The sequence below is a fragment of the Ambystoma mexicanum genome, chromosome 4q, assembly GCF_040938575.1.
Source record: "Ambystoma mexicanum isolate Mex_15411 chromosome 4q, UKY_AmexF1_1, whole genome shotgun sequence".
In the NCBI taxonomy this organism is placed as follows: domain Eukaryota; kingdom Metazoa; phylum Chordata; class Amphibia; order Caudata; family Ambystomatidae; genus Ambystoma; species Ambystoma mexicanum.
The window spans coordinates 1110586573-1110599039 of NC_090928.1; the positions used below are offsets into that span (position 1 = coordinate 1110586573).

At 46.3% G+C, this 12467-nt stretch overlaps 1 protein-coding gene across 1 annotated transcript in view; it reads right to left on the minus strand.

The window, feature by feature from the left end:
- COQ8A (coenzyme Q8A) overlaps positions 1 to 8799 on the minus strand; it is a 1433786-nt gene extending 1424987 nt beyond the window's left edge. Inside the window, exon 1 of the mRNA XM_069608680.1 lies at positions 8577 to 8799. The gene's annotated coding sequence lies outside the window, so the exon portion shown is untranslated. The remainder of the gene's footprint in view (positions 1 to 8576) is intronic.
- Positions 8800 to 12467: the final 3668 nt, after the last annotated feature.

The following is a 12467-nucleotide window of genomic DNA, read 5'->3' on the forward strand; positions in this document are numbered from 1 at the left end:
AGATTATTAGGGGCAAACTGGTAGATATAGCTCATCAAGGGCACTGTGGAATGAACAGTACTAAAAAGATGCTGAATGGTAGTGTAAACATGGGTAAGTCACAGTATGCAGAGAAGGCCATACTGGTTACCCCTCCCTTACAACCCTGTGACTGGATCGAGAGTGACACATGTATCCTTATTTCCGTATTGGATTTGTAGAGGAGCAGCTAAATGCCTTTACAAGAAGTCCCGCCCCTATTCTGCCTATATGTTGGAAATCGGAAATTGCGACATGTGAAACTCCAGTAATGGTACCCATTACATGAAGAGCCTTAGAGACAAGGTATCCACTGAGAAAACCCTATGTGATGTATCCCCGAAGAGATGGTGGTCTCCTGAGTGAGGACCCCGAAGAAGTGTAAAGATGTGAAAAGAAGAGACTGGTGACGTCACAAGAAATGAGCGTGACACACTGAGAAGGATGACCGAAGCAGAAAAGGCATAGACCTTAGAGAACCTGATGCAAAGTGTAAAAAAAATAAATAAAATAATAATAAGACTTTCATGCGCAGAATAACGATTGCACGTGTGAGAAGCACTGCAGAAAATGCAAGCAGTTTTATAACTGTACAGATGCCACACACTAACCTTAATTTGAGCCATTAGGGGAATGGGCAGCATGTTCAGAAGGATTCCTTCCATCTGAAGATGGGACAGGACAATGTTTAGGTCTTTGTTTCTAGATTGAACAGGAGTAAATGTGATCTAAATTAGTATATATTCTGTGTACTCTTCCTGTGCATCTAATTTTTCAGAAGCATACAGTGATGCTCTGCATTACAGACCTTATTTTTCTTTTTGTTCTCTTTTTACAATGTTCTTCCTTCAGTACGGATACTTCAAAGGGTAAGAATACAATTTGTATGGGCATTCTCTTACAAAAGACCACGCTTCCCATTCCCCTAATGACTCAAATTTATGTTAGTGTGTGGCACTGACAAATAGCATCACAAAACCAAGCACTGTCGCTTATATAGCAATATTGTTATTGTCCGTTTTTATTACAGAGTTAGTGCATTTAAAACCCAAGTGTGTTCTGAGACTATGCCACCTATTCAAAACAACTACGTCCTGAAGAAGGCCCAACAACAACAGTTTAAAAGTGTTAGGGATAATACAAATAGACAAAGGGGCCGAAACATAGGTCGAATTTTCCAAGGCTAGATCGACCAGTCTGTCCAGCGTCTCGGTGGAGCTTAAACACAGGGACAGGTCTTTTCTAGGCTTTTCATTGTAAATTTGATAAGGAAGGACATTAGTTGACCATCAGTATAAGGTGTATGTGCAAAAGAAAATAGAAGTCACACACCATACTCACCCCACAGTACCACAACCCATGAATACCAATGTGCATAGGTGTGTTAAACACAACATGTTTCAATAACATTTATGTTTTTTATAAATATGATCTTAATAAATTGAAACAGTGAATATATAATTGTGCTTGGTTCAAGACAATACCGAAATAAAGGATACAGCATTGAATAGTGTCAAACAATCCAGTCACGGGGTTATAAAGGGAGGGGTAACCAGTTTTCCCTTCTTCTCTGTATGCTATCTTCCCGCACCAAAACTGATTCTCCGAACAATAAATTGGCAAGGACCCAAGTTTATACTGCTATGTTAGGACAACCCGATGGTTGGTGGGTTTCACTTTAGCAAATAATTGTGTGAAAGTTAAACGTGAAGTATAATCATGGAGAATATTAACACAGTCTCGTTCTCCGAAGAACGTTTCCAAAGGCTAGTTGGCCACCCATCTATTTTGACCTCTGAGACCAGCGCTCAAAATGTTAATGCCCGAGCAGATGACCTTGAATCCCTGATCCAAAAGAACATTTGGTGAGAACTGAGTCTCACGGCCAGTTGATGTTAGAATACTTGAAGGCAGGCGTAATCCCAGAAGGCCTCCAAGTGCGCAGAGAGAATTAGGGGAGAGACAACCCCTAATTCTAAGGGGAACTTCAGTGGTGTTGGGAACAAATGGTCCAGAGATTGGGTAACACTAATTATAGAGACAGCTGAGGTAGATGCCAAGAAACAGAAAGAGGAAATAGACACCCTAGAAAATGAGAAAGCAAGAAGACAATACAGGACATTGAGGTTAATCTAGAAAAAAGTCTGAAGGGATAACGAAGTTCAAGCAGTTCCCTTGGAAGAAGGACATTGAGAGTTATAAAGAGGAAAGTACATACCCTTAATTGGTAGATGCATATTAGGGAGGAACAGAATAAAAAATGGACACATTTGAAAAATAGAAGTAACATAAGTTACCAAAAAAGAAGATTTGTCACATTCTCCAATATCTCAAATAGTACAACTGGGAGCGATTCAAACTCCAATAATGCAGGCACATCCTCCACACTTGCAGGGCCTGCAGATCAACAGCCCCAATTTTTTTTCGGGCGAGAAGGAAAGGCGGCAGGAACAAACAGAACACTGCAAATGTGGACCCGCCAATGATACAACAGTCATCAGGGCTGCCGATACCGATCTTTAATCTCACGGATTATTATCTAGCTGTGAGATTGAAGTTCTCAGTAAGGGGTTAAGCTTTGTACCCACTATGAGGGCTAATATTTTCCAAACCAAATTAGAACTACTAAAATTTGTCAATACTTCTTTCATGAACCCCTTAGAGAGAAAGTATAAACAGGCTTAAAACCTCCCTCAACCTTTACCCTGTCCATCAACATGGTCAGTCCTGCTATTATAGCACTTGCAAATAAGGTATGGGGTGAAACCAAGACGACTTGAGGTCCAAAACAACCATCCAGATCTGAATAAACAAGAAAGAGACACTTAAAACCTGCAAAGTAATGTGACATTCACAATAAAACCTGCCTACACGGTGGGTGGAATTTTTCTCTGGTCCAATCAAGCATACAGACAAGAGGCCCATAAACATCTGCATAACCCGGCCTTCTATAAGAGAAGAGAACTAGATCCCACACAAAGAAGAAACCACCATCTTCACCACCCATGCCTTTCTTGAAGGATGGATTGACACCAACGAACAAGCTTTTCTTAACTAGGAGCAGTACAATCATTCTGGCCTTTAATATTGTACCAAAAGTCCATAAGAACAGTTCTACCCCCATCCCCCGGTAGACCAATCATTTCAGCCATAGGCTCTGTTCTAGAAACTTTATCCATCTACTCGGATTTCTTTTTAAGACCCTGTGTGCCAAAAATGAAATCAACATTCTGGCATTCATAAAAGTCGATGAAAATGACTTGCTGGTTTCCTTTGATGTGGAAGCTGTGTATATGAGTATCCCACAAATGTAGAGCGTCATGGTAATGCAAGGATATTTTGACCAACGCACTGACATTTTAGAGAAAGTCCCCACCTCATTCGTTTTAGAATGCATCAGAAAATCATTGATTGAGAATGACTCTCTTTTCAAAGGGGTATTTTACAATCAGCGACATGGCACAAGCATGGGAGCGACTTTTGCTCCCGACATTGCACATTTTTACATGGACCATCTCGAACAGAAGTCCATCTATCATGAAAATAGCCCATACAGTGAGACGATAGACGGTTGGTACTGCTACATCATTATGGTGTGGAAAGGGTCTGCCAACACTGGAAGAATTTCTGATTTGGCTGAACCAGCAAGATCAATTCATACATTTTACTAGGACATAAGACATCGGTACAAGGTCTTTCCTGGATTTAGAGATCTGCAAGTCAGTTAATGGTACTGACTGAGACGACACTTCAGAAAACCCACAGATAAGAACACCCTCCTTCTTTATGAGAGATTTCATGCAAGCAGTCTAAAAAAACAGTCTACCTATCGGCCCGTTTCTGAGGATTCGCAGGTACTGTACGCTAGCAATTGTGAGACACAGCAATGTATTGAAAACAGGGTACCCACCCAAGGTGGTATAGTTAGCCCACAAGAGGGCACAACAGCACACAGGATTTGTGGTTGACTACATCAGAGTAGACTAGCTTGGAAAAACAAATTAACTGTCACGACGTACACTCCTATCAGTAATAAACTGAGGAGAAAGATAAAAAAATGTGCATATAATACAAACACCAGATTTCAAACCAGTCAAACTGACATTCGCCTTCAACAGATAGAAAGGCACCCTTGTACACACACCAGGACAGACAGGACACATGCCCTGAAAACACAAACACACTATGGGGGCTCCCCCCATGTAGTGGGTCATTTTAGATGTGGCCCATGCTCAACCTTCCCCTTAAGGACATGAAAACTGTGGAGCTAAAAAGGGACACACTAGAGTTCTTAAAACGTTCACTAACTGCCTCAGATAAAGGGCCATAGATGGCATAAAATTCCCCTGGAACTTACGCTATAGAAAAACCAAAAGACAAGTGAGGTAAAGAATATGTGAACATCGTTCCTGTGTAAAAAATAAAAGTAGAAAACAAACCGCTGCTCGCACATTTCTCTAAACAGAAACAAACCATCAGACATTTTGGTTTGTAATACAAACCATTGCACCTCCCAACTGAGGGGGGGGAGATCGCGACCTGATGCTAAGAAAAGCAGAACAGTGGATACACAGACTAGGCAACGTCCACCACAGCTTACATACATGTATAGTGGGGGGACTCTTCATGTAGTATAGCCCGTAGCAATTTTGTGCTTCAAATCGGCACAGGCTCATACACTGCTGTGTAGGCAATATCAACCGCCACCATACAGATCCTCCACCTGTTATTCTCAGATGGATGCTACATCCACGCTGTAAAATAATAAACTGCTACCCCCTTTAATAAGAAAATGGTTTCCACATTTTATTGTGTGCGTCCATGTATGAAGAGGCATCAACTGAGGAAAACTGACATTTATAATAAATGCAGTCTTATCCATATGTCACCTCTCTGATTTACATAATTTCAAGATGGATGACATCAGAAACATCAAAATACTAAGCTGGCCGCGGAGCTGTCACGTGGTCACATGCAATACAACGCAGTGTACATCACCACGGTGCACCGCTCTAACATAAATGGAGTAATCACTCCCCCACCCGCGATTGCGGGTTTGGTAGTAGGCGAAGAGTATAAAGTAATGACGTCCCGTAGGCGCAGCAGGTGAGAAACCAGCCCGCTCATTAACGGAGAAAGCCAAGGGAGAGGTCAAGACCTAGCGAACACTGCATTTCTAAATACACATGCCTGTCCAGTGCGGTTTTCCTGGCAACGCTGGGCTTGGTCGGCATTTCCATAGCAACACATTGGGTGCTGCCTTGCTTAGCGGGGAGCAACAGCATAACAAGCTAGAAGTCAAATGGCACTTGCAAATTAGGCTAATGTATTTGGTTGCATTCTTTTGTAGGAGAATGTCCTAACAAATTGTATACTTATCCATAAAATATCACTACTGAGGGAAGAAGATTGTTTAAAGAGAACAAGAAAAATAAGATCAGTAATGCACAGCATCACTGTATGCTTCTGAAAGATTACATACACAATGAAGAGTACAGAGTGAATACTAATTTAGATCACATTTACTCCTGTTCAATCTAGAAACAAAGACAGAAACATTGTCCTATCCCATCTTCAGACAGAAGTAATCCTTCTGGACATGCTGCCCATTCCCTGAATGACAAATTAAGATTTGTGTGTGGCACTGGCAAGAAATAACATCACAAAACCAAGCAGTGTCGGGTATAATATCAATATTTTTATTGTCTGTTTGTACATCCAAGTGGGTTCTCAGACTAAGTGACCTAATCCAAACTATGTCCTGAAGAAGGCCCAACAACAACAGTTTAAACGCGTTAGGGATAACTCATTTAGACTAAAGGGGTGAAACATACGTAGACTTTTCCCAGGCTAAAACGGCTAGCATGTACGCCGTTTGTCCAGCGTCACGGTGGAGCTTAAACACAGGGACAGATAGGTCTTTTATAGACCCTGTGGAAAAGGTGGCAGTGGACTAAATGGGTCTTATTCGGGGCCTGGGTGAGGGTCTCAAGTTCATTGTGGTTTTGGTGGATTATCACTCGAAGTGGATAGAGTAGAAGGGAATAAGGGAGGCAACCACAGTAGAATTTGTGACTTTTTTTTAAAGCGGTCTTCTTTCGTGAGGGGTTTACCACAGAAATGTAACTGATACTGGTGTGCAGTTCTGCTCAGAGGCAATGAGGTTATTTTGATGCGGTTTGGTATTCAACACACACGCACATAGTTAAACCATCCTAGGGCACATGTGCTGGTAGAACGGGTAAATCGATTCCTCAATGGTGGCATTCAGGTGGCTATGAGTTCAGGGTTACTGTGGAGTTATTGCATTACACCCCACTCAGTCACTCAGGTGTCCCCTTTTGTCTCATTGAAGGGGCGCCAACCGGGTACAAAATTGTGCCCAGCATGGATAGTGTTGGCTTGCAGTGTGAATGTAAAATCGGGAGGTGGTGATAAGATTGGTGGAGGCGGCACAGTGCCAATACAAGGGAGTGTGATGAAAACTGCAATGTAAAGGAACATGAATGGGTGGTTGGAGATTGGGTCATTACTAAGAATCCCAGGTATGGTCTCAAATGCTTGGAAAGTACATTTCTGGGACCAAAAAGGATTGCGGCAGTGAGGACTAGTGTGGTGGTGGAGAAGTATGGTCAAAGGGGCGTTAAGCAAGGAGGGATCAGCTGCTTTTAAGGATGCTGATGGGGAGCTGAGAACGGAAAAGGGGGAGAAAAGGTGATCAAGAAGTGGAGAGTTTTGGTGAAAGAAGTACGGTGCTGGATGTGGACAGGTAGGTGGAAGAGTTTAAGGATTTTCGTTGTGCCAGTTCAACCTCAATGAGATATATATCGACAGTGAGTGTTAATTGTCATTATGGATGTGTCATCATTCATTCTTTGGGTACTATTATGTTGTTTATTCATGGATGCGTGGTGTTCTGAAGGTGTTCCAGAATCAGTGGTTCTGGAACACAATTTTAGTTGAGGTGGACCTTGGCAGAGGTGCCTGCTGCTCTCTGCATTTCTGTACAAATAAACGTGTTCCTGTGAAGCGTACTGTGTCCTGTGGTACAGCATACAGCTCATCACTGAGTTTGGGGCTCAAGAAAGAAGGTATTTTGAAAGAGAGAGTTGGATGTAGAGTGGCCCCAGCTCCAGAAACCCTTGAGGGGCTTGAACTTTATCCTTGCAGCCACCGGGAGCCAGTGGAGAGATTTCAGGACTGGAGCGATAGGACCCCTGGTCTTGAGCCCAAGGACATGTCTCAGTCCTGTTCTGTATTAGTTGCAGAGGGCGGAGAGTAGAGTAAGGCAGATTGAGCTAGAGGCTGTTGCAGTAGTCAAGCATAGAGAGAACCAGGGCTTAAGAAACACTGTTGCACTTTTGCAACTTCCTACTTGAGGAACATGCATTTGCTGTATCCCTTTCCATATGGACCGCTATTAAACAAGTTTGCTGAATATTTTGTGCATTTGCACAAAAGGCATGTTTTTTAACAACATAGTTCTCATCTTTTGAAACCCCTGGCGGCGTAAATATCTTTCGAGTGTTGCGTAAGCTAATTCACATAGCTTGGCAATTAAGAATACCCCAAACAACATTATTAGCGAACTCATTCACACGAATTGCTTACAGTAAGTAGTTGTAAAGTAACTCCTGCCAACCCCCCTGCCCCCCTTTTTGCACTGGTGATAAAAAAGGGTGGCTGGGAGTGGCAGTGGGAGGGATCTTGTAGGCCTAGTCAATTGCATTGCCAAACGTAACTGTCAACAGTGCAGGCTCTTTGCTGGAGTCAGAGAAGAGGGAAGCTGACATTGTAACAATAACGCCAGTCCGAGTGTAAACAACCACCCCGGTGGCTGCCAGAGTAGCAGAAACACAGACGTTGACATCCCTGTTTGCACTTGTTTTAGGGAAGTGGAGTCCTGACATGGAGAGGGCGAGAGGAGTCCTTCAAACACGGGGTTGCAGCGGGGATGCGCAGTCACTGTAACGGGGCTGAGTGACAAGGGCAAGCGGCCACCTCGCACAGTCGCACCGACCAACCATACATACATAGGAGGCCAATGCAAGCCCGCGGGAGTCTAGTCCCACACACCCTTTCAATAAAGCTAAGTGGAGTAGAGGTATTAACGTACACTCGTCACAGACACGCATTTTATTTGAAGGTCCAACACTAATTGGGTGACTGGTGCAGGAGCCGTTGGAACAGTTCCATTACAAGCCAAGGGACAGCTTATAGGTAGAGACCCCCCACGGGGCTCATCTACTGCAACACTGGGCCAGCATCAGCAATAAGGTCGCCTGTAACCTGGCTGAGACACTGAGGGAGTAGGGGGCAGACCAAGGTCGCCGGAGATCGTTGAGGGGCGCCGCGGGTACACTCTGCAAGCGGCGGCAAAAGACACACCCTCCCTCCACCTACTGTGAGTCAGGATGGTGGATAGCGCAGCGCTCCAGGCAGTAGGCCCCACGAGGGGGGGGGGGGGGGGCGGACAGCGCACTTCACTTAAGCACATACGCAGGCGACCCCTGCAGCCGGCCCCGCTCCTACCAAGCACGGCATACGCCTCCCCTTACCTGGCAGGCGCGGCACGGGCTGACGTTCGTTCACCCCGCGGGGCCGGCACACGCTCGCCGCTCGTTCCTCTCTGCAGCAGCCACTGTTGGGGGTCCACGGTCAGTCTCGGCGCGCGGCGACACACACACAAGTTGCACGCGGTGTCCGAGGTCCCTTTCTGTGTTTACCAACGCTCCGAAGGCGACAGCGCACACTCCGGCGCACGCGGCACACCCGTGGCACCGCCTACTGGCTGAAGGGAGTTCAGCACGCAGCGATTGCTGTCTTCTCATTGGCCGTGGCCGCTCTCACGTCTTAGGTTGGGCCAATGCGTGGCTTGTTTTGGAGTTCAAGGCGGAAGGGAGGCGGGAGGCAGGCTAGACAGCCTGGACAAACAGCAGAGCAGCAGCGGCCAATGGCAAGTGATCGTAGACAGAACTTCCCGAGCAGAGCGCCCAACAACAGCACCGCCGGAGCGTCCGCTGCGCCCCTCCTGCCCTGACGTGACGTGTCCTGCTCTCTGCAGCACACTGCATCGTCGGGTCAGCTCTAGCTGCTCACCTGTCCGTTCCCAGAGAAGGAACGTTTAGACAGTATTGCCCCCCCTCCACCATTCCTTAACGCTGCACACCCTTATTGTTAGTGGCCATAACAACTTCCCACCGACTCGCCCGTGCTTTTCAGTGGGGAGAACAGAGAGAAAGAGTGCTCCCTAGAGGCTAGTGCACACAAATAGAAAGTTGGCCGTTTTGACTATTTAAAACCAAAATAATAGCACATTTGCTTGGGCAGTCTGTAGTATTCTAGCTTAAAGGATAGTTCCGGGACTTTTTTTTTATTGTCCCTACGGTTCGGCCATGTGTTTTTAAGCATAACTCGGTAAATCGTAGAAAACTTTCCTATGGACCTTACCCGACTTTTCGTCCATTAACGCACTCGAAATCAGCCGCCATTTTCTGATAATCCTATCATTTCCCCCCATCGCCCTGGCTCACCTGCTTTTGCGGCACTAAATCAAATCCCCCGCCCCTGAGCCTGACATCAGCAGACGCGTACCGCCCATTTCCCAACGCCAAAGCACGTTTCGTGTCAACAATCGCTGCGCCTCAGCTAATGAAGTGTCGCCATGGAAATGGCAGGACGCCTCTTTCCTCAATAAGTATAAACACACCGTTTCACAACACACAGCAGCAGATTTTCGATTCCATTACTCTCTCTGTGTTACTTTGAGTATTCTGTGACTCGTTTCTGTGCTCTGGTCAGCTACCTTCGCCGCTTCTAGGCCTTGTGAACACCTGTACCATCTCTGTACATTATTTTACTTTCTTTACCACACAATGGCTATAATAATGCCGTATATGTACGAGCCCGAGTACACCGAGCAAGAACTACTGGAAAGGCAAGCACGCGAAAACGAAGGGGATTCGGACGGCAGTTGGGAGGACCAGTCAACGCATGAAGAGCCTGGACCATGTCGCATGGACGGCGTCTCCACCTGGTGCACGTGCAATCGGTGCGAGCTAATGCCAACTGAGGAGGAAAACTGCTGCTGCCGTGAAAATTCCGGGTGCTTGGCCTACATTTCGGAAGGCGAGCCAAGTCCGCAATGCATCACCAAGCTGCCAGAGTTCAGGGAAGCCTGCCTCTCACGGACCGTGTTGAGGATGATGATGGTGCTTATGCACGAACTTCGCGGCACTGTTCATCCGCGTAATCCGAGTAACGAGTAAGTATACTCTGGTTTTGATGTCAGTGATGCCACTACTATGTAATGGTCGTCTCCCACATATAAAATTACATCTACATATCATTCGAATGCATGTAAATTGGTTCCATATTGTGCATTTTCTAGATAGAATTTTTTTCAAAGCAGAATGACATTTTTTACCTGAATCGACAGTGATAAGAAGGTTTTGTCATTTTAACAGGCGCATCTTTCATTTTCACAGGTGGTACAGGCTGGGGGCCTATCGTTGCTTCACTTGGTGGCTTCACGGGAGGCTCGGACACCGCGTTCGGAGAGTAATACCTGCCTGTGCGGTACTTGCCATTAGACAACATTTCCCCAGCGACAGTGGACAATACCGCGGATTTTCCCTGGATGTGCTGCAACCGGAACTTTACAATGTGTAATGTTTATTATTTATGTTCAATTGAAATTAAGATCTAAAATAAAACCCAACATATATTTTAACAATGGTTGTTTTGATTTTTTAAATGAATCTAGTGTGTCTCCATTGAATAGTCTTCCTGTGCCTTGTCTTGTCACACCACATGTCTCTGGCCAGCATCCTCCCTCACGCTGGCCGCCCACCTTCAATCCACATAACCGTTGAACCCATATGCAGCAGACATACATATGTTATTTTGCGGGTTGGCATCAAGCCTCCCGGCCTTGCCTCCTCCCCCAAAAATACTTACCACACCACTTTGTTCAAGCGTTGGCAATAAAAGGAAGGCCGTTGGATTTTATTGATACAAAACATGGTTATAGGTAAATAATCAATATGGTTGATCATAATAAATCATCCTTTTGGGCACCGGGTACAGAGATGACCCCCTCTGGCCCGTGCCGCCTTGCCACCACAGGCCAGCCTGCTGCTGACTAACTGCCTAGGCATCCAGGGTCTCCAGGGTGAACTGCACCCATATATTCTCCTGGGAGGGTGAGGTATTTATAAACTCACCCCCCTGCCTTCCATGTACTAGATCCTGCAGCCTGCCTCTTACATGCAGTTAGATGGCCTCTCCTTGGTGAGGCCCTGCGGCAAACGAGTCTTGTCTGCACGACCACCGCCCTAATCCACCCCCCCGCCCTATCAAAGGCAGTTCGCACCGGGGTACTTGTGCTGCCAAGTGGAGCTGTCAGGGAGCGATAAAGGCCAAGAGGTGCCAAAGACCATGTACACTTCAAAGTGGTCTATAGAGCATGGGTTGTTGTTCCCATGTCTACCTCCAGACCCCGTGTCTCCTGCCAAGCATCCCCCCTCACGCTGGACGGCCCCCTGCAATCCACATAAGTGTGTCTCCATTCACGAGTCTTCCTGTGTCTTGTCTGCACGACCACCGCCCCAATCCACCCCCCCCGCCCTATCAAAGGCAGTTCGCACCGGGGTACTTGTGCTGGCAAGTGGAGCTGTCGGGGAGCGATAAAGGCCAAGAGGTGCCAAAGACCATGTACACTTCAAAGTGGTCTATAGAGCATGGGTTGTTGTTCCCATGTCTACCTCCAGACCCCGTGTCTCCTGCCAAGCATCCCCCCTCACGCTGGACGGCCCCCTGCAATCCACATAAGTGTGTCTCCATTCACGAGTCTTCCTGTGTCTTGTCTGCACGACCACCGCCCCAATCCACCCCCCCCCGCCCTATCAAAGGCAGTTCGCACCGGGGTACTTGTGCTGGCAAGTGGAGCTGTCGGGGAGCGATAAAGGCCAAGAGGTGCCAAAGACCATGTACACTTCAAAGTGGTCTATAGAGCATGGGTTGTTGTTCCCATGTCTACCTCCAGACCCCGTGTCTCCTGCCAAGCATCCCCCCTCACGCTGGACGGCCCCCTGCAAACCGCATAATGCCACGACATATACACGTCATTCATTCACAAACACACCCCTGTTTCGAATTATTTATAACCCACTTCATATTTCTAATGTGAACTTCTTTGCGCTTTGCTAGTCAACCCGTGAAGGTGCTGGTTATCTGCTCTTCGTCTCTGTGAACTTCCGTGACCACTTCGAGGAAACTCGTCAGTTTGCAACCTGTGAACTGCTCCCTGTTCTACGACAAGAAACTACTCTGATCCCTGCATCTAACTGTTTGTTCGTCAAGGTAAGGCCATGTACCATAATCATTTTGCGTCCAATTTCTTTTCGTTCAAGACAGTACATGCAAGTAACTAGTCACATGTTCTGAGT